Here is a 5,347-nt window from a genome sequence, read left to right as displayed (position 1 = left end):
ATCTTTCTAACATTACATATCTGCAAACAGTACCACATTTAAAATGCATATTTAATTTATATTGTTATTGCTATGGCATGAAATATGCAATTCTTACCTGAAGACAACCCTGATTATCTGAAAGAAAGAACAGTGGGAATAGCAATGTTTCAGCAAAATGACCAGCACCTATATTTTCTTCTTAACTCTGCAAATTGCAGATATGCTCAGTTATTACATACAAAATTTTATGCAAGTAACTGTTAAAGCACACCAGTTACAATGTTCCTTTAAGATTGATCCTTTAGCACACCCCAGCCTGCTAATGGATGGCATAAGTTGCATAAGTTTGACGATTATGCTGTGGACTGCACAAAATTCAGGCCAAATGGGTTCAGTGTAAATTTAGACTATTTCCATTGTCCACAAGGCCACACAGGAAGCTTGTCAATATTCCACTCTGGGTGAATGATGCTCCTTGCTCTCTGTCTCCAGTCTGTTCTTTTGGCACCAGCAAATTACAACAAGAATCTTTCCACCCACTTTGGTCTATATTATACATTATTAGATGAATAATTTGTATAAATAACTAATGATTCTTCTAGGCAGCAGTAAGGATCAATAACTCATTTGCTCAAAGCCATTTCATTGCCTCCCTCATTCAGTTTACTCATTAATGGATAAGTGAATAAGCTGCTTTCTACCCCAATTGCTTGCAATAAGGCATGGTGGCATAATAGTTAGCACTGCTGCCTCACAGTACCAGGGACCCAGATTCGATTCCCGGCTTGGGTCACTGCCTGTGTGGAGCTTGCACATTCTCTCCATGTCTCTGTGGGTTTTCTCTGAGTGCTCCGGTTTCCTCCCATTCTGGGAGATGTGCTGGTTAGATGCATTGACCTGAACAGGTGCCATAGTGTGACAACTAGGGAAATTTCACAGTAATTTCATTGCAGTGTTAATGTGAGCCTTACTTGTGACTAATAAATAAATTTTACTTTTAAATGCCACACAGCTTTCAATACATTCAATATTGAGTCAAATTGTTCTCCCACACTTTTGTACCAACAGTAAAACATTCTTCACATCAGCCTTCTCAAACATTGTCAAATAAATGATATCTGATTTGATTTATTATTGTCACATGTATTGGAACACAGTGAAAAATATTGTTTTCAGGTTGATGCAATCCTTCTAATGAATAATTAAGTGGATTGCTTCCATCCTGAATTTGTCAAGATTGAGCATTATTGGGGGCTGTAGATAGGGTGAGCTTTGTCGTAGGGGTGGGGGTGGGGGTGGGGGTGGGGGGGTGACAATTAGTGTTGTGGGGCAGGGTGAATATTAAGCAGGGGAAAAGGTTGGAGAGAGTGTTTAGAGGGAAGAACTTATCAAAGACTAGTTCAATCAAAACCCCTGGAATTCAATGAACTGAAGACAGATATCAAAGTCTTTAGTTTGTGATGAAGATGGAGTGCAGCTGTGCTGCGGTTGAATGTCGAAACTCAGCCTCCTAACTCACTCCATGGCCAGATCCGAGATGGAGCTGGGACCAGAAAACTCCTGAGGCTCCAAAATGGCATGGGCACAGTTTAAACAATATCGGTGGCGTCCACTCCAATTCCGCCACTGGCTGGAAGATGTAGTCAATAAAGTAAATTAAAACAGTGTTAAAATTACTACAGAGCAGAAGGAGGCCATTCGGCCCATCAAGCCTGCACCGACAACAATCCCAGCCAGGCCCTATCCCAGTAACCCCACATATTTACCCTGCTCATCCCCTGACACTAGGGGTTAATTTAGCATGGCCAATCAACCTAACCTGCACATCTTTGGATTGTGGGAGGAAACCGGAGCACCTGGAGGAAACCCGTACAGACACAGGGAGAACGTGCAAACTCCACAAAGACAGTCACCTAACGCCAGAATTGAACCCAGGTCTCTGGCACTGTGAGGCAGCAGTGCTAACCACTGTACCACCATTTTGCCTCCTGATGCCTGGTATTTTGCCCTTCTTGGATGGGCTGCTGCTACTTGACTCCAATGATCTCAATTTCTGAGAGTGCAGCACCCATTTACAGCTGCACACTTCCTGCTACTCAGGTGGAGTCCAAAAAGCCTTGCCCACTGCGCCAATGCCCACACAATGCCAGTAGGGTGACAACATTCTTAATGCTGACTCCTTCCCTGACCTGGGATGAGCTGCTGCAGTGTTAACCTCTGATCAGCTGTTGCACTTACCTTCAGAAACCTTCCTGACCTCCCTGACTAGTTTCCAACTTGGTCCATGCTTGGTTTTGTTGAGGATTAATCCAAATATTGCACGGTGAGTACTCAAATCTTTCAAGTTTTTTATTAACCTGCTAGCAAGGAGACCAGACACAGTGAATTTCACTATGGTGTTCTGTCGATTCATACAGATAAATAGCAGTTATAGTTAATTAGAGAAAATGAGAAACAAGCAACATTCTAATCCTTCATTTGCATACATAGTCAACCAATCATAGCGTAGCTTTTTGCCCTTTCTTATCCAATAGAAAACCGTCTCCTTCATTATCATCATATCTTGTTATTTGGTAATTGTCGTGGTAACTTGTCATTGTTTTCATCCTGGGTCTTAGCGCCTCGAGGAGGCAATGGCCTAGTGGTATTATCGCTGGACTATTAATCCAGAAACTCAGCTAATATTCTGGAGGCCTGGGTTTGAATCCCGCCATGGCAGGTGGTGGCAAGAAAAGATGTCCTGGGTCCTAGCCTGGAAAGCAGTGTTTATGAAACTGACACAAGCTTAGATTATTCTCTTACCCTGAGTACATAAGCACTAGCCTCACTGAAGGCCTAGTAGGCTAATAATCATTTTCCATTACTTAACAGAGTTGTTTGTCATAACTTAATTTCCACAGTTTCAGTTGGTTTGAATTAGACAGTTCCTAGACACTAGCCGCCAATCTTTTTGGCCAACCAAATAAACTAAATCAAATTAACAAGGGGACAAACTAAAAGGGACAGCTCCCAAAAAGAGGGGAACCACCCGAAACATCAAATCAAAATGTGTTTAAAATGATCAATAATGCACCCCAGTCCCTGCGGTGCCCAGTGGGCACTGAAGGCATTAACAGTGCCCTCGGACACCACATGCTCCCTCTCACGAAAAGACATTGGCCACCTCCACCAGGCCTGAAACTGTGCTACAAGTCAAGCTCTAACAGGCCCATAATGTTCTACATTGGCTTCCACAGGAACGCAGGTGAGTACACAGGACTGCTCTCCCCTCCTCCTCACCAAGATTTATCACATTCACGCACAACGCCGTCACCATTCTTTTCAGCCACCCACCTCCATTTGGAATCTAGTCAGACCATGACAGTTTGACCCTAAATCCGCCCTCCGGTGGAAAAAATTGATTAATTTACATTGCCTGAAAATAAACAAATTTAAGTGCAATTAGGTTATTTATTTGACAAAAGCCTGTTGGGGAAAGCAGTATATTGTGTTGGTAGACTTTTTAGTCGAAATATTGTTGGAGCAAATAAGGCCTGTGCTGATATGTGGGTTATATCTGAACCCAGTGTCTGAAATAAAAAGCTTTAATGTAAGCACAGTGGAGTACGTTATCAGGGCCTGCCACCCCTGACATTCCCACACAGATTACACCAAGCATCGGTTTACTGTCCATACACAATGTCACCCACTTCAATTCAATTCCAGCCTTTGCCTCAGAGATCAACCAGGTAGATAAAACCTTACTCAAATGTTGCTCTAGTCTTTTTTTTATACTTTTCCAATTCAATCAAATCAAATCCAATACAGAGTCTCAACAAGTTGAGACATTTCCGATCCAGGCTGACAAGACAGGGCAAGCGACCAAACCACCCTGTCCTGGGCCCGATCTACATGAGCCAAGCTGATTGGAGAAGGGGGAGGTTCCTCCTCCAAGACTTGGGCTCATTTGCATCTTAGCCAAAAGGCCGAGATGCCGCTTTTAAAAATTGCTTCATATGAAACATATGAAGCTTCAATGTAACCTAATGACCTCAACCAAGCGCAGCATCCTCTCCATACTACACTTGATCTTAGCCAAAAGGCCGAGAAGCGAACAATAATTGCTAACAAGCCTTTGGGACACAGTTTGAGTGATGCTGTACTCATGTGGTTTATAATGAAAACATGCTGAACTTTGTTTATTATATGCCAAATCAAACATATTACAGAATTCAAACAGTCGTTATAGGGTCAATTGAGTGCCACTCACTTGATTCATTAATCAAAGATCTTCAATTCAGATGGGTCTGAATTCATTGCCCTTTTTCCACAAACAGGTTTTTGGTTTAAAGCCCAGGTTCCTTGTTCTACATTCATTTCTGAAATAAGTATTCCAATTACCTTTTTCCACATCATTTTGTCCTTCATGCTTCTCTTAACTCTCCCTTCAAGGCTGAAGAGCCTAAATTTCTGCAGTATTTCCTCATAACTGAGGTCTCAAAGCCTTCACAGGTTTCTTCTATACGGCTGTTTTTGATTGTTACTTCTCTTGTACCTCAGTAGACAGGACCTGGCACATTATTCCAGATGGGTGGCATTGTGGCACAATGGTTAGCCTCACGTCGCCAGGTGTTCGAATGTAACCAATGATAACACTGGATCTGTTGTAGTGTGGCCAATGGTAACAAGCTGTCAGGGTCAGCTGACCCAGTAAACCAATGACAAAATGATGAGATGATCAGCTGACCAGCTGACTCAATGTAAATAAGAGCCTGTTGGGTATTGTTGTTGAGTGTGGAATGGCTCAGGATGAGGCTGTAAGTGTTGGAGTAATGAATTTTCTTTGAATTAATCTGTTGGAGTAAGTTTTGTTTCATTTTATTGCCTATAACTGAAGAGTGCCTTCCGCTGGATGAACACCAGGGATGTGGGTTTGATTCTGGCCATGGTTCACTGTCTGTGGGGAGTTTGCATGTTCTCCCTGTGTCTGTGTGGATTTCCTCTGGGTGCTCTGTTTTCCTCCCAAACTCCAAAGATGTGTGGGTTAGGTGGATTGGCCATGTTAAATTGTCGCTTAGTGTCCCAAGGTGTGTAGGTTAGGGGGAATTAGTGGGATAAATGTAGGAGGTTACAGAGATAGGGGAGGGGGTGTGCCTGGGTATGATGCTCTGCCAGAGAGTTGGTGAAGACTTGATGGGCTGAATGGCTGCCTTCTGCACTGTAGGGATTCTATGTAGTCTGCAAAGAGCTCTGTATGTTTCGACCATGATTTCCAGTGGTGTGTTTTCTACTATTTTGGCTATATTCAACATTTTGTTGGCTCTGATTGCTGCTTTGCATTGGTTAGACATGATGGGCACAGAATCTGTGAAGACTCCTTTACAAC

The 5,347-nt window shown here is 42.8% G+C and overlaps 1 pseudogene; it reads right to left on the bottom strand.

Annotated features, from left to right (window-relative positions):
* Window positions 1-3,866: 3,866 nt before the first annotated feature.
* LOC144508162 (U2 spliceosomal RNA) lies at window positions 3,867-4,076 on the bottom strand (annotated as a pseudogene).
* Between the last annotated feature and the right edge of the window lie 1,271 nt (window positions 4,077-5,347).

Source organism: Mustelus asterias, chromosome 19, assembly GCF_964213995.1.
Source record: "Mustelus asterias chromosome 19, sMusAst1.hap1.1, whole genome shotgun sequence".
Lineage (NCBI taxonomy): Eukaryota > Metazoa > Chordata > Chondrichthyes > Carcharhiniformes > Triakidae > Mustelus > Mustelus asterias.
This window is presented reverse-complemented; position numbering and strand designations above follow the sequence as displayed.